The sequence below is a fragment of the Polyodon spathula genome, chromosome 8 (genome assembly GCF_017654505.1).
Source record: "Polyodon spathula isolate WHYD16114869_AA chromosome 8, ASM1765450v1, whole genome shotgun sequence".
NCBI classification, from domain to species: domain Eukaryota; kingdom Metazoa; phylum Chordata; class Actinopteri; order Acipenseriformes; family Polyodontidae; genus Polyodon; species Polyodon spathula.
Genome location: NC_054541.1, coordinates 15487991 through 15515670, shown reverse-complemented (window position 1 = coordinate 15515670; position 27680 = coordinate 15487991). Strand labels below are relative to the sequence as shown.

The following is a 27680-nucleotide window of genomic DNA, read 5'->3' as shown; positions in this document are numbered from 1 at the left end:
TTCAGCCTCTTCCTAGCTCCCCGTATGTTTTCAAAGTGCATAGACACTATCCTCGTCCTCTTGCGGCTGCAAGGGATCAGAGTGATAAAATACCTCGACGACTGGTTTATCTGTTCCAATTCACGGGAAGGAGCGGTGGCCCACACGGCGCTGGTGACTGAGCATCTATTGAGGCTGGACCTCACAATCAACGATGCCAAGAGTCGGCTGACGCCAGTGCAGAGCATAACGTATGTGGGGCTTTGGCTGGACTCCACCACGATGCACGCACACCTGTCAGATGACAGGGTAGCAGCTCTCCAGCACCACCTCTCTCTGTTTCTACAGGGATCGAGGGTGCCCCTTGTTTTGTGCCAGAAGTTATTAGGTCTGATGGCAGCAGCGGTATCAGCCATTGAGCTGGGTTTATTGCGCATGCGCCCGCTACAGGCATGGCTCAATGCTTTCCACTTACATCCCAAGTGCGACAGGCACCGTCGGCTGCCAGTGTGTCTTGCGTGTGTGGCGGCCCTGGCTGGTGGAGGATTCCCTCTCACCTGCACCTAGGAGTCTAAATGGGAGTGGTCTACACCCGCAGGGTGGTGATGACTGATGCCTCCAACTCTGCGAAGGCAGAGGAGTCAGCGGACCCTGGTCGGGTCGTTGGACGTCCCTGCATATCAATACGCTGGATCTGCAGGCGGTGTTCCTTGCCCTCCAGCACTTTCTACCCGTGGTGCAGAACAGACATGCTGATCCGCACAGACAACACATTAGTGGTGGCTTATGTCAACCACCAGGGTTGCCTTCGGTCCCCGGGCTCCTGATTTCGGAAGCTGTTGTCCCTTCGGGGAATGCATGTTCCAGGCATGGAGAATCGGGCAGTGGACCTCCTCTCAAGGGAGGGCCCACATCCATTGGAATGCCAGCTCCACCCTCAGGTGGTGGAGCGCATTTGGGAACGGTTCGGGAAGGCGCAGGTCAATCTCTTCACCTCGGCCGCTGAGGTGGTCCTTTCAGAGGCGACGCCCTAGCCCACGTATGGCCCAGAGTGCTCCTTTACGCGCCCCCCCCCCCCCCCCCTCTGCCATTACTCCCGGCCTTTCTCAAAAAGGACTGGTCAGAGAAGGCATCAGTTCTCCTAGTGGCGTTGATTTCTATTACATGAGTAGATGTTAAAACTTCATGCTGATTTGAACTCTGCTCTTGCCCAGATAAGCACTAATTAAGACTTGGCTTTACAGTAAACTAATGTGATCCATCTGCATCTCCATCTATTTACGTTTCTTTCCATCTGATGATTTAGATATCCTTCTGCCTGGTGTTAATGGCTGAAGTGTAATGCTGGCTCCAGGGATCGGCTTATTTTGCCTCCCTAGTGCATCAGCACACAATGGCTGCAATGCTGGCTCCGGGGATCAATCGCAGTTCAATCTCCCCAGCGCATCAACATAACAACGGTCTGGATTGAGCTAAGTAGGGTACATCTCTGGGGTCTTCAAGTGGTCACCTTCCAACCTTGATGTTTTCGTTGACTACCCCACGACACCTCAAGAGGGCTCGACAGTGATTCTGGCATCCCAGAATCACTCCCCTACGTCCCCCACTTTACTTTGGGCATCCCTCAATCCCACGACTGAGCCGCTTTACTTTTTACAACCAGGCGCTCGAAAGTGGATGTCCTTGGTGGACAACAGCCAGGCCTGCAGCTATCTTCAAATAACATCCTGTTCATTTAAAGATATCTCAATCATTTAGAGATATTTCTAAATAACTTCCTGTTCATTTGAAGATATGTTTAAAAATGGACATGAACTCCATTGAAAACAGAGCATTTTCACAAGAAGTAATTTCACGATATCTTGCAATGGCTTCCATTTCTTATGAAGATATCTGCAAATGATTTAGAGATTTCTTTAAATGAACAGGACATTGTTGTCAAAGTATTTTGGTATCTCATTTAAAGATACCTGTAAATATTTCAAGATAACTTCAAATATGTAGAGATATCTATAAAATTAATTTGAGATCTCTCTGAATGATCATTGGCCTTGCCATAAACCAGCATTCCCCTGTATTACTGACCTTGCACCCCACACACTCCTGCTTTTATCAGGGGAGCCATTCTGCAACCCCCAAGTTTTGCTTCAGAACTTCCTCTTCTTTTTAGTGACAGTGCATTGCTTGACACAGAACTGTCACTAGGTCTGATTTGTGTGTGGACTGTGCTTGAACTGTTCATTTCTAGTGTCGTCACAGAGGGACTTTCTTTTTCCTCTCTCTTGCTTCAACATTCCTCTGGTGATTTTAATAAAAACATAAGATGCCAGGCCAGAATTTATTATTTTTTCTAAGTTATTTTATTACATAAAACAGGCAAGTCAAAAACATTGTCAGTGTGTTCTGTGATACAAACTCACCATAAACCATGAAAACAAAGTGTAATTTTTTTGTGTTGATTTTAATGTGATATTTCTGTGAATTTTTAAAAGTGCACCAGTGACCACGTGAAGGACCCTTTCTAAACATCATTATTATCAAATCACAATACTGATGATTTGAGAAAGAGATACACTGCACAGCATCATCACACATCAGACAGTTACCATAAGTTTGACAGTTCTATATTTTACAGTATATTCTATTTAATGTGTTCCTGCTTGATGCAGTCAACTATATTTTGTTTCTTGGGCATAGTATGTGTACAGCCCTGAAACTTCTAAATAGCATTCACATAATATGACCTGTACCAGCAGTTTAGGTATCCCAGCTAATCTATTGGTCACATGGGATTTAAAGTAAGAATCTTGGCTTTACTTTTTACACAGTTCAGCCTAATCTTAATATACAGAACAGTGGATACGTAAAGGTAGAGTACAGATCTGAATGAACAGTTTCAGATGCTACTGTATTAATGATTTATGTATGCAAATTCAGATAACAAGGATCTTTTAATGTAGCCCGGAAGGCTTTGGCCAAAAAAAAATAACAAGTGTAGCAGTCAATCAATTTCAATTCACAGTTTTGGCGGATTAGTACAAAGAATCTAGTTACAGATCAATAAACCCTTTTCACTGGTAATCTTGCCTGTAAACTTCAACAGAGAAAACACCATACAAAATCAGTATAAAACTACAGGCAAATCAATACGAATTCTAACAGAGTGGCACCTTTACTCCGCAAGCTGTCCCGAGCTGTCCCGACTTCCCATCTGAAAACAGCACCTGATCCCTTTCTTGGTTCCAATATTGAATAGTTTCTATTGTAAGGGACAGAGACCTTCCCTGATTAAAAGTAGACCAGGCATTCCTCGCCTCTATATGTTGTCAGATCTGGTTTTATCAGCGAGGTCGGTCAACGCTTTGCATCTTTTAAAGCTAAGGGTTAACATTTTCTAGTGTAAAAAATACATTGGAAGCAGTGAACACCTACAGTAGTTTGTGTGTATGCACACAGTGCATAATAGAGATGCAAAGAGAGTGTCTGTATCTATCAACAGAGCTGCCCTGCCTCTGCAAAAAACAGGTCCCTTTCTGTCCAATTTAATTTATGTATCACTGTCTTTTTGGAATTTCTTATTTTGGCTGAACCAACACAAAATGTCTGCACAAGTTCTCTGTTTTATTGCTGGGGAGCGGAACAGGAGCCATGATTCGGAACTGATTTTCAATCCTAGCACAGCAATAAATATTTTGATCCTTTTTTTTATCTCGCTCTTGCTGTTAATATGTTAATTGCTGGAGGTGCAACAGCATGTTAGTGCACTTTGGACGCTGGAAAAATCTATTTCAATAAAAGCACGTTTTTAACTGCAGTGCATTTATCTCTGAAAGTGGGCCAGCAAATAAGCAGGGTAATGTTTTTAGATCTGATTCTGCAACCACCTGAAACAACTCCACCCAATCAGAGGCCCCGCTGGGATTGAGGGAGCCAATGAAACCCAGGCTGAGCTGGCTGAGGTGTGACTGTAGGATTGAAATAGGTTCTGAATCACATCCAGGTAGAGGATTCCACAAACGCTAGGGAAAGGGTACTGTGGATCTTTGGAGAAAAGGAAGACAGAACATAAAGTAATACTTTTATATCATAGACATGTTCCTACCTTTCCATCCCTTACGTGTTTAATACCCAATTAAGAGTGATCTGCATGGTTTCCATTGCTGTTTCTGCTTTGATCTATCCTTGACGTTCTTACTAGCTATTCCAGAAAAGACATGGTTCTGAAAAGACTCGGAGAACAATTGTGGGGGAAGCATATTAGTGTTGCGCAGGCTTCAGTGAACAATGCCTTGCCTTTGAGTTGTGTTGCCTTACACAACGCTAACATGCTTCTCCACCATCGGTTTGGGGAGTCTTTCCCAAAGCAACAACAGAGTATAATGCAGAATGCGGGTATTAAATAAGTAATATACTGTAATTATATAAAATGATCCCTTTAAAAACTGTGTTCCACTTAGAGATGGTAGGTTGGCTTGGGTAAACTAACACTGAAATCAGAGTGGATACGGAAAAACAAAGGAAATGATTATTCTGAAAAACTGCTTTTTTTTTTTTTTTTTTTTAAGCAATAAATCTTGTCTTGGAAATATACTTGAGATAATAAAAGATATACAAACTAAAAATAATAATAATTTAAATTCAAGTACCATCAATGTAGAAGATCAATCAGAAATTATTAAAATTAAAAGCCAACTGCAACAATTTAGGTATATGAAGATTATGGAGCTGTTGTAGGATTAACTTTTAGATTAACAAGACTATAGCTGCAGAATTAACAAGCAGCTAGATTATTTTGCAGGTCCGTATAATTCTGCTACAATATATCGTAATGAAACGAACGACCCTGTATAACACCAGAGATTTATGATCATTTGCAGTTCAAGGCCTAAAAAAACACAACAAAACAAAACAAAAAACCCAAAAGGCAACTGGTTACAATTAGGTTACAAAGAACCTCCGTCTTGGTGGGGTGAGAATAGCAGCTGTTCTCATTGCCCAGTGGAAGCGACACAGGGTAGCTCCTTGAAGCACAAGGTAAACAGGCTGTCATTCTTCACAGCACACTCGCTGTTACTGCAGGGTCTGTCACAGGAGTTTGTTGAACCTGGGGTTGTGGTGACTGAACATTAAGCGTGGATCAAATTTATACATGGAAAAAAAAAGGGTCATATTGGTAGGCAGTTTTCTCACCCAGTGGATGTTGTAAACCTGTATTTTGATCTGCTGAAATTGTTTGTGTAAAAGGTAGTTCAGCATTTAATCTTGCACTTTCAATTTAAAAATAGACTTGATTTATTTCAAAATGTGCATTGGTTTTCACACACTCCGTAGCAGTGGTTTACAATGCATCATGGCACGGAAAAAGATTAAACACTGAAAAATCCTCAAAAAATGTTTTAGTAAAATACTTTGCCATTTAGGAATTCTATTTTCATTAACTATATATATATCTATATATATCTATATATATCTATATATATATATATATCTATATCTATATATATATATCTATATCTATATATATATCTATATATATATATATCTATATAGATAGATATATATAGAGATATATATATAGATAGATATATAGATATATATAGATATATATATAGATATATATATATATATATATATATATATATATATATATCTATATATATATAGATATATATATATATCTATATATATATATATATCTATATATCTATATATCTATATATCTATATATCTATATATCTATATATATATATCTATCTATCTATCTATATATATCTATATATCTATATATCTATCTATAGATCTATAGATCTATAGATATATAGATCTATAGATATATATAGATATATAGATATATATATATATAGATCTATAGATATATATCTAATATATATATATATATATATATATAAATAATATATTCATATTAGAGAAATGTTACAGCCCTTAATGAATTCCAATAGTTATTATTATTATTAAGAAATAAAATGCAATTTGCTGCACATGTCCTGAATGAGAGGAATGTGCTGCACATACCCTGAATCGAAGACAGCGGCGGAGCCCAGCCAGAGAGGCACATTGTTAAGCACTGCCCTTGCAGAGGAGTGCTAACCAAGGGTTTAAAATACATGGCCTTACCCCTAGTGAAGCCGTTTTAACCCCAGACAATTTTACAAGCAACTTATAGAAGCCATTTTAAAGCCATTTTCACTGAATGGCTCTAATCAAGACTGTTTAGAATTGTGGGATTCAATTACATGGTGAAAATCGTTTAAAAAAAAAAAAAAAAAAAAGTCACCTGGTGTTTTGTGGACATTAATTGTTAGCTTATTTTTGTAATGCTTTATTGTGGGGTACACTGATCATTCAAGTACAAAGCTACACAAAAAATAAACTCTTCTGATCTTGTCGCCATTGACGCTATATTCTGACACTCGGGACGTTTCAATGTGACCGTGTTTAACCGCAGGTTCAATAGCAGGGATATGAAGGATATGAGGCAGGTCTGTCTGTATTATGGTTCAATAGATCAGCAGATAAATAACAATCACCTTTCACCTGTGGCTATTTGTAATCCACACCACTAAAGCCACTGTGAAAATTTTCATTGAAATACAGATCTGGCAAAAGATACTCAATGTGCATTAGGCTGCTGCACAGAGCAGATGCAATGTTTGCCTACTGCAGACTAATTAACTAACAAAATATGGATTTGGGGCAGGTCGAACTGATTCATTTAGGGGGAAAGATTTTGCTCATTTCCAGTTAAAATGAAATAAATAAAACGAAATGAATGTAAAAAAAATAGTTCAGTTAACAAAATAAGTTCTCATAACAATGCAGTTAAAAAAAAAAAAAAAAAAAAAAAAAAAAACAGGTAGATGCCAGCTAAAAATTACAAAAGTAGCCTGTCCTCAAATGAGGACAATGGCACTTAATGGGTGAGGTTCCTTGAAGAATAAACACAAGCATACTGCTCCACAATGCATTACACAAGCGGGGAGCAGAACAGCCTTACCTCACTGCCATCAAACTCACAGTACTGCAAGTCTGAAGAGGCTGAAATCGTTCTTACACACGCGTACGTGTTGCTGAAGGCATCTTCACAGACACAATCTGGGAAACACTCCTGAACAAAAAGAAACAGTTTTAAAAACAAAACAGGCATTGCATGACCACAATCAACTTACTTTTTGTTATGTTTAGACACATTCGCCAATAAAAGTAGTTCTATGGCGCCATCTGCTGGATAATTGGAAGAATGGTTTCTAATGGAATATCAAGCTGTGAAGCAGTAGAATGATGTTTGATACACTTTTCATGCTTGGAGTAACTGACAGTTTTAGAGAAACTAATACTAATATTATTATTTTAAACTAAACTTTATTAAATGAAAGCAGAAAGCCTAAATGTTAAATATACATTTCTTCAGTTTTGTTTTTAGCGATTTTATAATTGTTTTTTTTTTTTTTTTTTTTTTTTCAGTAAAATAGATAAAGAAAATGGATGCATCTTATTTATTTCAGCTAGCTGTTCAAATACTTACAAGCTGGCCAGAAAAAATTAAATAATAAAAGAAAAATCAATTCCATGAAAACTGCTTTAAATTAGAGCTGCAGCACCAAGTCATATACTACTGACTGTTAAGCAACAAAGCTAATAACCAGCGACTGGGCTTTTTATAATGCTTCTGGTTTTTGGAAGTACAGTATATCCATCATCAGATAAAAAATTACAAAAACAATTGAGGAGCACTGGCCAAAACAAAAACATGTCCCTGCTATATACATGTTTAAACTCATGTAGAGATATCAAAACACTGAGTATAAGATCATCCTGAAGTTCACTGCAAGACCATGGGGCAAGAAAATCATTCAAACCCTAAAAACGGAGAAACTTAGAACAGAGAGATCAAAGATTATAGGTACTGCTATAAGTAATTTACAAATTATTTAGATAATTTGGATTTTGCCAAAGGATCGCCTCATTATGTTTCAATCTTCATGAAGATGAAGACATCAGCAGAGGAGGGACTGAAGTAATACTGTATTTTGTTGATGCCCAGTTTAATTAAATGGCAGTCATAACCCCCTCAATCTCTTTATGGACACATCTGTCATCTACAAGAAGAGAGAGAAACATCTTGGCAGCAGATCCCAGAGATGGAAACAAGACTCCTACTGCATAGCAGTTTCACCCACTGCAGGTTTTACTACGAGCTTGAGAATACACAGTGTATAGGTAAGAAGCTCAGATGTGTCTTATTAAACTCTTAAACTCTTAGTAAAACCAGGAAAGGACCAAACTGCTGTGCAATGGGAGTCTCATTTCCATCCCTGGAGTCAGACCTATAGAAATTAAAATTGAGAATTACTTTTGTTTTTTTACCATTTGGGGGCAGAAATAAATGTGTCTGAAGCTGAAAGCCCCCCCACCACCACACCCACACCCACACTGTGCTCCTCCCTGCAGCCCCTGTGATTCCTGGTACTTACTGGCACTCCCGGGGCCAAGGCTGGGCAAGACGGATCACTCCGGTTGTGTCCTTCCTCCTGCTACGCCACCAGGAAGTCAGTGCGCCACATCACGTTCTTCCCTTCACCGTTCTTCCCTTCACTGTTCTTCCCTTCACTGTTCTGAAAGAACAGGATGCTTTACTGACAAGCTGCCAGGCTCCCTGGATGTAGGAAGCTACAGTGTGTGTGTGCATATATATAATCTCAGTAATAAGCCCTGTCAGATGCACACTCAGGTTCTCAGTGCCTGGAGAAGACACATGGATGGACTGGGTCTCCTGTGAAGCTCGTTATTAGAGTTTGTCTGTGTGTGTTTTGTATCGGAGATGGGTGGAATGGAAATGTCTGTTGCTGGACCCTGTGCTAGGTGGGTGGCACTGTGGTCTTTGATGGCCACCTTCACTTTGTGTGCTTCTTTTTGGTTGAAACACTTTGAGCACCTTGGTGTTTGAACCACACTTTTCGTCAGTCTTGAACAAAGAAGACTACGTGGCGACCTAATTCAAGCATTCAAAATTCTAAAAGGTATTGACAGTGTCGACCCAAGGGACTTTTTCAGCCTGAAAAAAGAAACAAGGACCAGGGGTCACAAATGGAGTTTAGAAAAAGGGGCATTCAGAACAGAAAATAGGAGACACTTTTTTACACAGAGAATTGTGAGGGTCTGGAATCAACTCCCCAGTAATGTTGTTGAAGCTGACACCCTGGGATCCTTCAAGAAGCTGCTTGATGAGATTTTGGGATCAATAAGCTACTAACAACCAAACGAGCAAGATGGGCCAAATGGCCTCCTCTCGTTTGTAAACTTTCTTATGTTCTTATGTTCTTATGTTATTAGTTGGTCGTTTTCTGTGTTGTTTTCGTGTCACAGATCCGCAGTCATATTAAATTCATTTACACACACAGTATAATTCCTTGGGTGTCTGTTTCCAACATTCTTCCCTTCTGTGCATCGAAATCTCAGAAAGAATGGGCACTGTTGATAGTCCAGTTGGTTTGCATTGAAGCTATCAATGCCCATTAAGAACATAAGAAAGGTTACAAACGAGAGGAGGCCATTCAGCCTATCTTGCTCATTCGGTTGTAGATTAATGATCCGAGAAACTCATCAAGCAGCTTCTTGAAGGATCCAGGGTATCAGCTTCAACAACATTACTGGGGAATTGGTTCCAGACTCTCAATTCTCTGTGTAAAAAAATGCCTCATATTTTCTGTTCTGAATGTCCCTTTATCTAATCTCCATTTGTGACCCATGGTCCTTGTTTCTTTTTTCATGTTGAAAAAGTCCCTTGGGTCAACACTGTCAATACCTTTTATAATTTTGAATGCTTGAATCAGGTCGTGGCATAGTCTTCTTTGTTCAAGACTGAATATATTCAATTCGTTTAGCCTGTCTGCATATGACATGCCTTTTAAACCTGGAATAATTCTGATTGCTCTTCTTTGCACTCTTTCTAGAGCAGCAATATCCTTTTTGTAGCGAGGTGACCAGAACTGAACACAATATTCAAGATGAGGTCTTACTAGTGCATTGTACAGTTTTAACATTACTTCCCTTGATTTAAATTCAACACTTTTCACAATGTATCCGAGCATCTTGTTGGCCTTTTTTATAGCTTCCCCACATTGTCTAGATGAAGATATTTCTGAGTCAACAAAAACTCCTAAGTCTTTTTCATAGAGTCCTTCTTTAATTTCAGTATCTCCCATATGATATTTATAATGCACATTTTTATTTCCTGCGTGCAGTACCTTACACTTTTCTCTGTTAAATGTCATTTGCCATGTGTCTGCCCAGTTCTGGATCTTGTCTAGATCATTTTGAATGACCTTTGCTGCTGCAACAGTGTTTGCCACTCCTCCTATTCTTGTGTCGTCTGTGAATTTAACAAGTCTGTTTACTATACCATAATCTAAATCATTAATGTAGATTAGAAAGAGCAGAGGACCTAATAATGGTCCCTGTGGTACACCACTGGTTACCTCGCTCCACTTTAGAGTTTTTTCCTTTAATCAGTACTTTCTGTTTTCTACATGTTAACCACTCCCTAATCCATGTACATGCATTTCCTTGAATTCCCACTGATTTCAGTTTGAGAATTAATCTTTTATGCGGAACTTTGTCAAAAGCTTTCTGGAAATCTAAATAAACCATGTCATATGCTTTGCAATTATCCATTGTCGATGTTGCATCCTCAAAAAAATCAAGCAGGTTAGTTAGACACGATCTCCCTTTCTTAAAACCATGTTGACTATCTCCCAGGATACTGTTACCATAAAGGTCATTTTCCATTTTGGATCTTATTATAGTTTCCATAAGTTTACATATAGTAAAAGTCAGGCTTATTGGTCTGTAGTTACCTGGTTCAGTTTTGTTTCCCTATTTGTGGATCGGTATTACTTTTGCAATTCTCCAGTCTGTCGGTACAATCCCTGTGCCAAGACAGTTTGTAACTTCTTCCATTTCTTTGAGTACTATTGGGAGGATCTCATCCGGCCCAAGGAATTTGTTTATTTCCAGAGCTCCTAGTCCCTTTAACATTTCGGTCTCTGTTATGCTAAAGTTATTTAAAACTGGACAGGAACAGGTTGACATGTGGGGCATGTTCCCCATATCCTCCTTTGTAAAAACTTGTGAAACCTGTTTGCCGAAACGCTTTATTTGTTTGTTTGTTTTTTTTAAACATTTTGTCTGCTGCACTACAAGTGTGTGTGTAAACCTCAGGCACAAATACCAGCTGGCTAGGATACATTTTTTTCTTTAATTATCTAAAACTCAAAGTGCTCACCAAAGCTGACATAACAATCTGTGCAATACAGAGGTCTGCTGAACTGCTGTGACTTGAGAAACACATGTGGAGGCCAGCATGCTTGCGTTAAGGTCTGGAAAAGCTTTGAGAATGGGGTTCGTTTCAGACTGACCTGGTTCATTAAATGTTGTCCCACCAACCTCCCCATCTTAAACTAAGCACACAAGAAAACTGTCCAGGAATTATCTTGCAGGTTAGCCTGATAATGGATGGACACTCTAAAAGGCAGCAGCTTCTCTGTGCTGTTCTAAAAAAACAATGGATAACACCAACCTCCCCCGACTTGAGGCTGGAATGTGTACGTGCTGTAGATGCCATCACACTGACACACTTGTACAGCAGAGTAATCAATATTATTCATAACAATTCTGGCTGTAAAGGCTTAAAAACTGAAAAAGAAAATCTAAAATGGCAAACTATTTTTAAAAAGTGCTTAAGATCCTGTTTTATCAGGATCTTTTTTTAATTCACTTTGACATTCTTCAAAAAGTTTAGTCATTTCTAGTATATGGAAAGCCACCGTAATTGAATATTGTCTGTGAAATACTACATTCTAAACAAAAGGAGTAAAAAGATAAATGTACATATATGGCTATAGTGCTTTATTGAAAATGTGAAAATAGAACCGTTTACAAAAGGGTTGAACGCTATACACCATTTTCAGTATAAAGCATAACGTATTTACTTGAAACCAAGTCCCATTCATAATTTCAAGACCACAAACAAAAATGTTACATTAAAAACCTACAAGATCATATCACATAAGATTACTTTCTACTGTAAAGTAGCAGGCTCCTCTCACGAATCACAAAAAGGTCATTAAAAGTCCTTCTTGTTTAGGATGTGACAGCCCAGTTTACACTTAGATACATATCCCTCATTTCCAGGAGCTGATCTGGGCTCTCCCGCATTCCTCCTGAACCCCCAATTGCTAGTCTACCCAAGTTGAGTGAAAAGACTGTTTCCATGCAATGCGAGTTTGACAAATACTGGCGGTTCTTTCCCAGAAAGCCTTGCGGCTGACATGGCATTCAATACTTTCCAAAATCGAAAGGATGGACATTACTGCTTTGCTTCCGACGAGCCTAACCCTAGCCCTAACAATGTGAGCTTGTTACTAAACAAAAAAAAAAAAAAAGGATCAGAGAATACTGAAGCACACAGAAACCTGCTCACCCCGGATGTTGATTCAAGATTTATGCTCACTCGTTATTTGATTGGTCAGGGGCAGGATTTTTAAACCAGGTTGAGTGGTGCATGGAAACGAGTTATTATTGATTGTGCCGAATTCATCAAAGCAGTAATCTAGAGACCAACTCACACTATTAAATTAAATTGACATTTGCTTAGAGTTAGTAAGCAAATAAACGAATCAAGTAACAATAAAGCAAACAAATGGATCGGAGGGCAATGTAACAAGGATCTGGTCTCAATCTACAAGGCAGAATATAACACTAACTTATCATTAGTGGTAGAAAAGACATACCATCCATTTGTGTCTTGTAATTGTCGTATCCAGCGATATCCATGATTGTAGGACCCAGATCAACTTTTGAAACCAGCATCTGCAAAAAAAGACATTGGATTTAGTGAAACTCAATCTCCATTCTTACAAAGATGCTGCCTACAAAGGGAAAATAGCCCAGAATGTCCTTCATACAGGCCCCTCCAATAGCCACACACAATATAGCCATGGACAAAACTTTTGCATCACCTAGACTTTTAGGATTGAGACACAATTAAAAAAATATAAACTAAATATAATACAAACATAATTTAGATCTTTTATTTAACATCACGTAATCAAAGAAACTACAAAATGATATTGCAAAAGTCTACTGGAAACCATAATAATACTACAGTATTTCATGTTATATTTTGAAATGTCACATGTTTGCACTTGTCAGTTTTTCATTAAGTATATGGAAAAACTACAAAGCGGTATGTAATTCTATATGTTAACGTAACATTATTTCAGCAGGTTTCATTTGACTTTATGAAGCAAAATTATATAGGGTGATGCAAAACTTTTGGCCACAGCTGTAAATCATTCCTTTATTTCTCCGAACACATGTAGAAACACAAAGTGTAAATAATTATAATTAAACATTTCTGAGCAATTAAAATATTTTTAACAACCTGGGATTACAATCATTTTGTGCCCGTAATCTAAAGTTATCTGTATCTTCTGTGCTGTTTTTAAACCTCAAATGATGTGGCCACAATAGCAGGCCTTAATTTGAAACTCCAGCTGGCATGTACTGTAACTGAACAGACACCACGAGACAGGATTCACAGAAGCTGTTCCCTGCAATAGCTGGTGCTTGCAAACCCAGCATCCTGCACAGAGCACCTACCTTGTTTGTCTGCTTCGGTTTGATCCTGGGTTCTCTTACAAGCAAGGGGATCTTGATATCAAACTCATAAAGCTGCTGCTTGTCCACGGGCAAGGAAAACTGACCTAGGAGCACAATGCAGAACACAGATGCCAGGGATTATACAGCAGCACTCGAACAGCTGACACAAGATCAGTCTCAGTGTTGTGTGTGTTATAAAAAATAAAAAATAAACAACCAGTTTCACTTTGATGCCATCACAACAGATGCAGCTGGATCTATTTGCAGCCAAGGATCAGGGTCAATTCCTGTTTTTCAATTTCAATTCCATTTACAGTTCCTTTTTAAAATCCTTCAAAGTAATTCGAATTGATATTTTAGAGACATAACTGTTCAAGTGCTTTCATTTGAAGCCAATTTAATTGACTAACAGGGACGTCAATGCAAGTAATGTGAGAAACTCAATTTAAAAGAATACTGCCGACTGCAATTTTTCATCAATGGCGTGTTAGAATTGATTAAAAGGGAAATTGAACTGGAAAGTAAATTGAAGAACAAGAAGGACCCCAATCCTGTTGGCAGTCAAACTGTCAATTTAAATGAACGTGAATGCATACAGACAACAGTCACCAGCACCTGGTGGATAAAGGCACATTCTGTGAGTGTGTGCTCAAGCTCCGCTGGACCACTGTAGTGCAGGGAGAAAAAGAAATAGAGTCCCTGGCAGGAGATACAGGCCAATGCACGCTCCCTGTGAAATCCCCAGCCAAGATCGCCGTGGGCGCCGTGGCTATTATTGATTCAGCCTCAATTAAGAGAATCATGGATTGATTAACATCCCTGGTGCTTTATTAGAGCCTCACGCAAACACGAGCGCCCCCGACTATTGTGCCTTTGCCTTGGGAGCCGCTTCGATGTCCCCCGCGCCAGCGGCTATGTGCGAGACTCTGTTTTATCAATGGTAGCATTTGAAGTCCTCGCCACTACCTGTGTGATAGCCATTGTCCGAGGTGAAGAAGATGTAGGTGTTATCGAACTCTCCTCGGGTTTCCATCTTCTTCACCACCTTCTCCACGAGATCGTTCACAGAGAGCAGGGTGCACCACTTGAAACAAATATGTCAAGAGACATGCATGCAATAAATAATAGGATTAGTCAAGTATGTTTTTAAAAGGACATGGGTCTGTAATATGAGAATTTTACCTACAAGTGACAGACAAAAATTAAATATTTACTATGTTGTTATTTCACCTTTAATGGAACTACCACAGTTTATATTTGCAGAAATGAACTGGTCTTATGACACATTCTTGCTGTTTCCATGTGTCGTGGATCCACTGTAGGTGCACTTGTGCAATGCTGCTCATTTTAGGGTCATTTTCGCTACTCTGCATCTATTTATTGGAAGCACCATCTTTTAATATTTAGCACATCCCATATTTCTAACCATACTAAAGTTGTTGACAGATGGCGCTCACATTAAAAATACTGTGAATGGCAGTTCCATTAAAAGGCTAAACAACTTCCATTGTAATTCCATTGTTTCATTTTCACTTGTCCTTTATCCTGATGAAATTCGATCAAAAGTTCTGGGTACAATCTACCAATGCAAAGAAAGGAATGCAGCATGCAAGCCAAAATAATTAGGAAAACATTCAAAACAAGGCGTTTTGCTTGGATTAAGTTGCAGGTTGGTTACCGGCAATAAAATATTTAATTTGGCAGAAGCAAAGTGCTGCTTCATAACAACCAGGGCAATAAAGCATGAAAACGACAACTGTTAAATGAACTGTGCAAGTTTTTAATTTTGAACAGAAATTCACAACCAAACTGCAAACCGCAAAAAGCAAGCATTATAAAAACATTGTAATACCATCCAACGCTAGTTCGGCTTTTATATCTTTGGTTTTACACAGTACATTATATTTGCAGTTGCGACAAAACAGAGTTTAATTAGCACAACACGTTCTTTAGTTTAATATTGGCCCAGTAATCCTATCTGCATGAGCACATAGTGCAAATACCAAACCCTGAACAAAAGACCCGAAACTGAAAATCCAGCATGTCAACCGCATGTCTATGACTCTGTACTGATCCACGAAACAAGATGACTGCAGCATCATCAGACAAGGAATGTTGCCATCTCAGCCTTGCTATGATGTTCAGCAGTCTCCATGAAGAGACATGCTACTTACCTTTTTCTATAGGCATCGTTAAGGAACTCAACGGAGGAGTTTGTCATTGGAGTCTTGGCTTGTCTGATCAACCAGTGCTTATTCTAGAAACGGGGAGAGCAACAGAAAATAATCACTACACTAACAGCAGTGTGTTACAGCCAAAGATCTACAAAGGAATTGAGATCGAATCCTTTTATAAGACCTGCAATTCCCAGTAGCTCCGCACTGTCTCCGAATTCAGCTTTTTCCTACGACTCACATGCTTTCAATGTCTGCGCAATTTTCCTTTACATGATTTCCTCGAGAAGGTTGGCAGCGATACAAATTGCACACTACTTGTATTGATATATAAAAAGAAAATAATTTAAAATATATAAAATCAAAAAAAACATTTATGACAATGTGTGTCTTTTGTATAGGAGAAACGCAAGAGATGCAAAGGGTATGGTTAGAGACAAGACTAAATGGAATTAGTCTGGGTCAATTCCTTTTTTTCAATTCCAATGTCATTTCCAATTCCTTTTTAAAACCAATCCCCAATTCCAATGGGAAGGAATTCCTTTAAAGGAATCGGAATTGGAATTGAATCATGCCCTAAAATCATTTTCAAATTCCAAATAATTCATTCAAGGATTGTCCCTGTGAAATTCAACTTTAACATACCGCCACAATGCAGGTTTAAGATTTTAAAACGGCACTCTTTCAGCAGCCTTTGAATGCCTGATTTAGTCTTGTCTTCACCTTCACATGCACGTTGAAGCTGGGGTCCCGAAGCGCCTTGGTGGCAGGGAAGCTCTTCTCATACTGAGGGGCGGAGGTCCAGTGGGAGTGGGGAGCAGGTGTGGAGATCATCATGAAGAACGGCAGGTAATTCCACTTGTAATCCAAGAAATCCATGGAGAAATTTGCCTGCCAGGATTCCAGGTTCCCAAGAGAACGCTTACTTTAAAACAAACAATTCAAAGCCTGAAAAGAGCTAAAAAGTTTTACATGCAAAGCAAGGGGCAACCTAAATAATTTCAAGCCTAGCAAACTTCACTAAGAAGTAATAAAAGTACTACTTTCACAGCTGTTTTCACAGACTCCAATTAGTAGTGACCTAGCGCTACCTTACCAGGTAACTTCAGGTAGTCCAGGATTTGTGCTAATCAGGGTCTGTGAAACCTGCTGTTAGACCCTTAAAGACCCAATATCATCAAATTTGACCCCCACTTTTTATTCATGGAAAGTAATCTTTGTGTTATTGTAAGTCACTCTGGCCAATAAAGACAAGTAAATACAAATTTTAAATGTTTATAATCTGTATCGAAATTCAGGCATTACAGTGTAAACACTTGAATGACACAAAACCCTAGCGATTTTTGATGACATCAGCGGAGGTAGGCTGCTGGCATTCTCTCTATTTTACTGTATGGAAAATAATGGAGAGTGACAGTGAATTTTTAGAGTTTTTTTATAACTAGCGTGCTCAAAATCTAGCACTGAATTTGATCAGACACCAGCACCTGATAACCAGGGATCCGAGGCTGGTGTTTTGCAGCACTATAGATTCAAGCCTTCCCAAACACCTGGTGAGGAAGTTCGGGCTCTGATTCAGATGACAACCAAGACAGAAATGTCCTCAGGACATTGAGAGGTTGCAAAATAAGGAATAATAGGTCCTTTTCAGGAAAATGTTTATAAAAGGAAATTAGGCTGATTTCGTTCAAATTATTAAAATCATTCATGTGCAGATTCAGGTTTGACTGTGACTGACAGTGTCAGTGGAAAACACTATCTACAGCTCTAAACCTTGGCATTTGATCAGAAATTTGGGGTTAAAGCTTGTTAAAATTATTATTTTTGATAAAGATGATACTTATTTTATTGTTTTTTTAAAAAAACAACATTTTTTAAGTTTTTTTTATCATTATTAATAATAATAATAATAATAATAATAATAATAATAATAATACATTCGGGGTGTTGGCGACCTGAACTTTAAGTGACTAGCTGTACCTTGGCTGTTAATTGCTACAGACCCTTGAGTCAACGAATGTTATGGCACAAACAATAAAATAAGTAAACAGTAAACATCCCCACATAGTCCCTTTACAAGCTTTCACCCCTAATTTCTGATCAAATGCCAAGGTTTAGAGCTGTAGATAGTGTTTTCCACTGACACTGTCAGTCACAGTCAAACCTGAATCTGCACATGAATGATTTTAATAATTTGAACGAAATCAGCCTCATTTCCTTGTATAAACATTTTCCTGAAAAGGACCTATCTTAGTTCTACAGGATATGTACAAAATAATAAACAAATACAACTTACTGGCTTTCTTTGAAGTTTGAGCACAGCAGTATGTTTGGGTGTGCAGTTGTTAGGCCCACACTGGCCACAGTCTTGTTGCTGGTCCAATAATTTACTCGGGTTTACTGTTCCTGTCAGATGGTAGCTGATCAGGTCGGAGGCGTGCAGGAAGTGCCTAAATATTTCTTTTAACTACCGTGGGTACTGCATCCTTTTTAACTTTCTGTTGCACATTAATTCCAAATGATGTAATTAGAGCCGGCTGATTGTCAAAACAATCCTCCATAAAATGTGCACTACGAAGTACTGTGTGCTGAGTTGGACTTGCCTGGTGGAAATTTGAAGAGGTTTACACCGTCAGTGGCTATATCAAATCAACCTGCCACAATACAACGTTTAGGCACATCTAAACTTGACTTTTAAATCTTTTAAAATTGTTCGCACAAAAACATCTATTGCTGTACTTATACAGTGTACAGTGAGATTCCACTACCTCCGATGACGTCACGCGGTCGACGGTCATACAGCCAGAAATTGTCTTCCTGCTAATGTTCGGAGGGACATTTAAAATGATATTTTGCAGGAACTACGCATTGCAATTGAACATTTTAAATGAGTAAAGCATTAAATACATTATATTACCATTTTGTAAAAAGTTGTTGGGAACTTCATATGGGGACTTTAAGGATTCCTATGAATATGGACTGCCACCAACTGCTAACTAAGTTTCTAGCAAATGGTTTTAATGACAATCCTTGTTTTATTTTATTTATTATAGAGAAAGAGGATCATACAATACATTGATAATCAAAAATGTGAACGCCGGAGTGAATATCTAATTTCAGGAACGGAAATAAACAAACATTCTTCTTGCAAAGCAGTTTCACCCATTCCAGGTTTTACTAGCCACACTGTACAGGTAACAAGCTCAGGTAAGTTTTATTAAACTCATAGTAAAACCAGGAATGGATTAAACTGCTATGTTATTTTCAGCCCTGTATTGTACACATTCCCACCACAGCTTCCTGGATTGTTGCTTATTCCTGTAAATTAGACGACAGCCACCGCAAGCTACCCGACAGAACTTGTGAACCTGTCGCTGACTCTCCTTACCAGCACGTCAGTCAGGTAATCCTGGTGGTAGTCCTGATCATGCTTCTCTGCTTTTCCGTTCGCTGATAGAGTGTAGTCGTAGTATTTGGAGTTCTTCTCCTAGCAAATAAAACCATGACTGCATGATCAGTAAACCTTATACAAGAATATGTGCTCACACAGTACTGCTAGCAATACATTTATAAATAATAATATACAATGCCGCCAACAACTAATCAATTACCCAAAGTTTCAATAGCCATACTTCAGATATTATATTTCAGCCCTAGTGCTTGGGTTGGTAGCCGACAGGAAAGAAGCCATTGAAGGGGTGAAAACATGTGTTTCTTTCAAAACTCTGTGCTTGAGAACTTTATACCGAATGAAAGTGCTCATCAAGATTCATGGAATTGTGTTAGCTACAAACAAGGTCAAAAAATTGTTTAAAATGCCTCCTTCTCCTCTCTGTTCTCCCTTTCTTTTTCTGCTCTCTCTCTATCTATCTATCTATCTATCTCTCTATCCACACATACAGAATACAGCAAAGATCTGTGGTATCTGCTGTAAACACTGTAGGGTGTTCTGTAACCCCTCTTCAACATTACTAATACTTTCACTGCCCTGGCTGGATTCTACTTCTGTATCTGGAGCTACAGATATTGGGTTGCAGTGTATTATTAACCATGCTTTTTATCTAACTGTCAAGGTCACCGTTTATTCCAGCATGTCAACAGAACATGGATAATGCTTAACTTGGAAGTATAGGCTCCAGTTGCTCCTAATGAAGCTCAGACAGGGGCAGTGTTGATTGAGCCGTTGAATGATTCTCTTATCAGAGCGTACCAGTAATCCCAGCCTGGTGGGACATGCTCGATGCCTCCAGCTTCCTTCGTTCCGTACTGAAAACAATGAACACACAGCATGAGTACTGGATTGCAGACTTGAACTCCTCAGTTGTTGTTGCACCTATAATTCCCATTACCTGGTTTAAATACTTCCCAGCGAAGAAGGTCTGGTATCTGCAGTGCTGGTGCAGCAGGGCTGGGCTCCTATGTTTTCTGCCAGGCTGTGCTGCTGCAGTTCCCCTCCAGGGTGTTGTTGACCATGCGGTGATTGTGAGGGTACTTCCCAGTCAGGATGCTGGCTCTGTTGGGGCAGCACAGCGGACTGGCCACGTACCGCGTAGAGAGGGAGCACACGAGAGAATTAAATGGAGTGATCACTAAGGCTTTACACCACTGCAGCGTTTACAAGAAACCCACTACTTTCGTCTGTATTCCAGCGATATGTTTTTCAATGTACAAGTGCTTCTCCTTTGTAACATAAGTAAGAGACTGTACATTGTGTTCCGCCTTATAATGAGTGCTAGGGAAATTGTATTATGGGACAATAGGGAGTCATGACCAGACCATCTTGTTAGGAGGGAGCTCTGCAATCTAAATTGCTTTTATGTATTTTATCTCACACATCACGGCTCATAAATTATTGGGAAATACATTTCTCAGCTTTTAATCTGGAGAGGAACTTCTCTCAAAAACATCACAGTGCATCGAGGTAAAGCTCCCTCCTGCAACAATGCCCGTTTTCTGCAAACGGGAACTGCACCTTAGAAATAAGCAAGTGAAGAACCAGACGATGTGCTGCTTCACAGGAAGTGACACAGGAGGATACAAGGAAGCAGCACTTTAACCCTTTAAAATCTATAGTGCTGAACTGTACTTGAAAACATAACCCAACTAAATTAAAAAAAAAAAAACTTTGGCACATCTAAGCATAAGCCGACTGAATGATGGCACATCTAATGTTGCTAAAGTAATTGATATACATGGTGTCTTATAAAATCAGGCAACATAGGAAACATCACATATTCTGCTGATTAGGATGCTCTCTGGTTAATGGGGATTCACACCCTGTTGACTATCTGTACCGCACACCAAATTTATCTGGGTTACTCTTTGCTTAAAGACATTAGACACAAATAGAGAGACAAGCAACATTAATAATTATGCTTGTGATGCCTGACTACTGGACACCCTGTATTTCATATTTTGAGCATAAACAGTTAAGGTTTATCACAAAGCTTACTGTATTTGTGAAGGTTACTCCTGCATCACTAATAAGCTTTCTGGTCTTGTTCAGTGGATTCTACAATAGATTTAAAAAAAAAAAAAAAAAAAACACATGTGGTTGTTTGTGCTGTAACCATGTCACGTTTGCATTACTGTGTGAAGTTTTACAGTAAATTGTGTAATTCTGTGGTTTCATTTCAGGTTTTTGTTCATAGGCAGCACTAACTAGTCAACACAACAAATATTGCTGGGCATTGAGTTTACTGACCAAAAAGAATAAACAGTAGTATTGAGAATAATAATAATAATAATAAGTTTTTATTATTATATATATATATATATATATATATATATATATATATATATATATATATATATATATATATATATATATAATATCATCCACTGCTGGATGAAGGCCTCCCCAAGACTCTTCCACAAAAGCCTGTCTGCTAGTATCTCCTCGGTCCAGCGATGCTCTGTTTTTCTTGCTACATGTCTGGCCCACTGTTATTTCAGTTTTTTTGCTCTTATAATAACATTGCATACTTTTGTTTGTGCTCTTATCCATTCATTCCTTTTCCTGTCTCTTCTTGTTATTCCCAGCATGCATTGAGTCGTTTTTATAATTTTTGAGTTATTCTTGCATTGAGGGTTCAGGTTTCGCATCCGTAAGTTAGCACTGACAGCACGGACTGGTCAAAGACTTTCCTCCTGAGGCAAAGATAGTTTCTCTTTCAGAACCATGCTTAATCTTCCTAAGGCAATCCAGCAAGTTTTTGCTCTTCTGTTGATTTCGCACATTTGGTTCTCTGTTGAAACTAATTGTCCTAAGTATACATAGTATTGACTTCTTCAAGTTTGATCCCACTTACTTCAATTGCCTGTGGAGTGGTATATTTATTGAACATGACTGGAGTCTTCTTGAGGTTCATTTTCAAACCTGCTTTGATGCTAGCCTTGTGTAGTTCTTATGTTCTTCTTTGTAATTGTCCAATGCACATTGTAAACATGAGGATGTCGTCGGCAAATAATAGGTGATTTAAGTAGGCTCTATTGATCTTCAGACCCTTTTTTACCAATCCAGTGTTCTGAAAATGTCTTCTAGGAAGGTCGTGAAGAGCATTGGGGAAATTGTATCTCCTTGACAAACTCCTTTTTCAATCTTGATTTTCTCGCTGTTTTAAGGAGTCTTACTATGGATGTTGCATTTTTGTATATGGTGCTGATCAAGTCTTTGTAGGTCGATTGCAGTATACCAGTGACTTAGTCCGCATCAAGTGGACTAAAATGTGGTCCAGCAAATCCTGCAGATTCGTATTAAGCTAGTCCTGATTGCAGCGTACCAAACAGCTAATACTGACAATTGGTTCAGCTGACCTGAACAAGTGGAACAAGTTTGACCGATAATGAGCCATTACAAATGTGGAAGGAAATTCACAATTTAAAGTGTAATGACAAACTCGGACATTTACATGTACATTGTACTAGCATTTGATTAAAAGAACTACACTGAAGGGCTCCTGAGTGGCGCATCTGGTAAAGGCTCTTCCCATGGAGTGCAGGATGCGCCCTATAGTTTGGAGGTCGCTGGTTCCAGTCCAGGCTACTCCACTGCCGACCGTAACCAGGAGTTCCCAGGGGGCGTCGGACAATTGGCCACCTGGGTGTGGAGAACTTAGGTCAGCCAGGGTGTCCTCAGCTCACCATGCACCAGCAACCCCTGTAGACTGGTTGGGCTCCTTTGGGCCTGCCTGTAAGTTGCCCAGAGCTGCGCGGTCCTCTGACACTGTAGCTCTGAGGTGACTGCATTGTAAGCCTGCAGAATGAAAATAAGCGGATGGCTGACGGCACACATTTCAGAGGACAGCGTGTCCGTCTTCATCCCTCCCAAGTCAGCACGGGGGTGGCAGCAATGAGCTGGGTTGAAATAAGCAATAATTGGACTGACCAAACTGGGGAGAAAATAAGAAGAAAAAAATACATTGAAAGATACTGGACAGGCAAAAAAGTCAGAAATATGAAAAAGTATAAAAATAAATATATTAATGATAAAATTATAAATAAAATAAATACGTTTTTGTTAAATTAGGCGTGATTTGAGCAAACACATTTAAGTAAAAGTACACCTATATTCATAATATAATTGTAGCTGACTACATGTCTTTTATGCTCATTCCGCACAAGGATCATACTGGCATTTTAACTTGCCCCTAGCCCACTGCTGCTTGACACTGAATGTTAAGTTCTAAATGTGTTGTTTGTATTTAATACACATTACACTGACATTTCAGGTTAAATTGAACACATCCAACGTGCTACTTTTTATTATTTAAATACACAGTATCTTATTGTGCAGCACTGTATTAAAGTTTTGACAATATTTTAATGAAAAAAAAGACAAAAACAATCTCTTCAGAACACTTTGTTCCTCAACCATAATACATTAGACAAAAAGGAAAAAGATGCCTCATTGCTCTAGTAGTTTATTTAAACTACTGGCTACATTTGCTGTCTACCTCAGAAAATGAAGAATCGCTTAATATAGCGTATCATCGATATTTTAAGGAACATTATATCATTACATAGTGCAATTGTCAATTTCATTAAGGATAGTTCTGTGACTCAGCGAGCGAACCTTACTGAACCAAATGATTCAAATGGTTCTGACTGAGGTTCAAAAGGCTTCCCTTTTCGCTTCACTAGTTTTTAGATGTAATTTCAGAGAACAATGGCACTGTCTTCGTGTTAAAATATGCTGTACAAACGTAGGACGAGCAAGCTACTAAGTTAGTCTAATAATTCATAGTACTAAGTTAGTCCACCTGAACAGGATCATCTCACATCCGATTTGGTATGCTGCTGCTGCAATCAGGATCTTGTTTAGTCTGATTTAGCGGATGATCCACCAGTGGCGATTATCTTCTAGTGCGCTGCAATGGGTATTAACAAGGGTTAGTCTTACTTTAGTCTAAGCAAGTGGACTAAACCTGCTAAATGGTGTGTAGCTCTTGAGGTCCTCTTTATCTCCTGTCTCATGTAAAGTATCACTGATGTGCTCCAGTCATTAGGCCCGTTCTTTTGCTTAATACAGTCTGTAAGAATAAGTGACAGTATTTATCAGTTCTTCACTGCCTTCTTTTTTGCATGTTTCACTTCTTCCGGTAGAACGTATGGAACTTCTTCCTCGGGTTGCATTTTTTTTAAATATAATTTTCTGTAAAAGTGATCTAGTCTTCAGTTCCAGTTGAAACACCAGTCTTTTCTTCTTTCGTCATCATGAGTTTTGATCTCTCCAGTGCTGTGTTTAGGTGTTTTGCATCTTACAAGTCTGTGGTCACATCCTTTATTAAAATTGTTAGTACTGAGACATCTTGTACGGTGTGCTTTTTGTTAGCGAGTATGTAGTCAATTTCATTCTTCATTCCATTGGGTCCTCTCACTGTCCATGTTTCTTCTGGAAGAAGGTGTTCATGATAAATAAGTTAATGTTCTCTGCAAATTCGACTAGTCTGTCACCCCTCTCATTCCTGTCACTATGTCTAAATTTGTAGACCAATTCTCATCTTCATATACATGGATGACCTGAAGTTCATACTTCCTTGAAACTTTCACTATCAGTCTTGCGGACTTCTCTGACGCGCTGTCAATCTCTACTAAGTTATTCTTGATTCTCTTGTGGACAATGAATCCAACGCCTGCTGTTCATCCATCTGTATTGCCACGGTAGAAGATGCCCACTCTTGAGTTCTAGTAGTCCTTCATCTTTTTGCCGTACTTTGCTTCGTCCTACGATGTCCCACTTGATTCTTCCAAGTTCTTCTTCCAACTCTTGAAGTCTTCCTTCACCTCAAAGAGATCTGCAGTTGTACATGGCCAGGGCCAGTGTTCTGTGGCAGCCTAAAATCGTAACCCCGCGATTCTTAGCACCCTCCGCCTTCATGCCTAACCAGCTGATGCTTTAGTCAACAGCAATCCAGCTTCCGGGGAATGAGGGCCATATTTTTGTCTGTGCTTTCATCATGGGGGGGGGGGGGGGGGGGGGGGGGTTGGCCATAACTCACCATGCTGGCCAGGCGGGGTGATGAGTGCACCTTCCACTTTGGCTGAGTATGTTACTCAAGCTTTCACAGCATGGTTGAACTTGCCAGAGTCAGTGGACCCTGCTGTACTTCGTCTTGCAAACCCGTTATCACCCTCCTGCCACTTTGAGGCAGTGGAGGTTGGACTTTAGGAGGGATATATATAATAGGGAAGGCAAGGAAAAGAAAAAGGCAAACAGCAAACAAGATAGAGGCACTGTACTGAGGTGAAAGTCAATGTATATACAAAAGTAGTCTATATAGACTCAACAGTGGCCACTTTTGTTACATTATAAACATATGTTACAATGGAGATCTAGGGAGCCCCTACACCAGTGGTTCTCAAACTGGAAGGTGCAGAATGTATCCTGGAGGGGCATGAGAGGGTTCAGGAATAAAACATTTTAACCACGCACATCTTACATATATTAACTTAAAGCAAATCCTACTGATGACACCTACTGGCATGTCAAAGTTTCTAAATGTCGCTGTGAATCTAACTGATGCCTTTTAAGCTTGCATATTAATTATTAATCTGACATCTGGTGATGTACACTCTTTATCGACCTTACTATGTGGAGTGCACATTAGTAAGCGTTGGACACTATCGGTAAACTATTATTTGCAGTGTTAAGCTTGTCTTTCTGTTAACAAAAACAACAGCAGTGACATACAGAGAAGCCAGTGAAACCAATTCTTGTGAAGTGGCAGAGGAGGGGGGGCGTCAAGTACCACAGACAAGATGAAAAGGGGGTCTAAAACGTTTAAGAAACACTGCCCTAGACAATCCTCTGCTGATAGCAGTAAGAGAACCCTTCTTGCCCTCTGACACTCCTGAACTTTGTTCCAACCCTGTTCTAAATTGTTTAATTTAACCAATTAACCTGCACCCAGACCCTGAAGAAGTTAATTACATCATTTTACCTGTTAAACCTGGAATTGTTCAGTAAAGCAAAAACAACTGATTTTTCAAAACTTCTGTTTTGCCTCCTGATCTACAGCAGAACTTTAAATATCATTTAGGTTATAACCTTACTTCTTTGAGATGAAGTAAGGACTTACAAATATGTAGTAAAAAAATGCAGAGAACATGGATTACAGAGTTTACCGGCCTAGATACATGAGGGAGGGGCAAATAAAGTGGACTGTCAACAAGGGCTGCTTACTGATACAGTAGTGAACAGAACGTTATTAAATAGGCACCAAGAAATTGTAGTACAGTGTACTTTTTAACACGACTTCTGAGATATTTAAGCTTTGTTGCAAATCATATATGTGAATAGATCCTAACAGCAGTACATAATTGACATTGATTGACAATGGCATTATTAAACAACATACACTCGTGAAGTTCGGTATAACATAATGTATACTGTACATTTATTGAAGTAAACAAATAAAAATGGTCAAATTAGATATTGTCTTGATGTCCATTATTTTTGCATTATTGAACGTAGTTCATAATTTAAAACAAAACAAATTAAAAAAATAATAATTCAAATACAAAACAAATAAAGCCCTCATCTGTTTTGCTAGGCACAAAATTACTTGTGGTTTCGTGTTCATGCAAATACAAAAAAGCACACATTTTTGGCAAATTAAAAGTTGCTTACCATGCCACCCATCACAACGTCGAGGTCGTCTGTCTGAAGCAAAATTATGTTGGGTTTCCTTGACCTCCCCCTAACTGCCATGTTAAAAAACACGGAAAGTAATATTGCACAAACCAATACATAGTTCAAACAAAACCTAATTGAAGCCATCTTAAGTGTCGAATAAGGACCCCTGTTGTTGTTATGGTAAAGCAAACGACTTCTATATGACAGCAAAATTTTACTTTGGTCTGCAGACAATGCACATTTGTATACTGCTGCTCGCTGTCTTGTTTTCTCTGCTTCCCTATTCCAGATCACGTGACAAAACGTGATCTGGAATAAGAGGAAGTCAGTTAATGATTATGGAGCTGCTGCTGTAGATGAGTGGAGGTTTAAGATAAAAAAAAAAAAAAAGAAAGACACTGTGTGTCAATATTTGTAGCATTTATTGTATTTGTATACGCAACGAATAAACATGCATAATATTATCCTTTATATCGGACTGGAGGATACGCTGTGCTGTCAAAATGTTGAACTTCCTGTTTGAATAACAAGTTGAGGACCCTGAAGTCCAGAATTGGTCTGAAACTGCCGTCCCGTTTACGTGGAGTAAAAGCCGCTGAGGGCATGGCTTGGACTTACCAGGCATTCAGCGTTCTTCTGTTGATGATTGGTGATCTCCTGTTGAAGGAGTATCGCTCTCGCTGGTTCGACGGTGGTGAGGAGCACACCCT

At 39.0% G+C, this 27680-nt stretch overlaps 1 pseudogene; it reads right to left on the bottom strand.

The window, feature by feature from the left end:
- Nucleotides 1-4672: 4672 nt before the first annotated feature.
- On the bottom strand, nt 4673-27066 carry LOC121319506 (annotated as a pseudogene).
- Nucleotides 27067-27680: the final 614 nt, after the last annotated feature.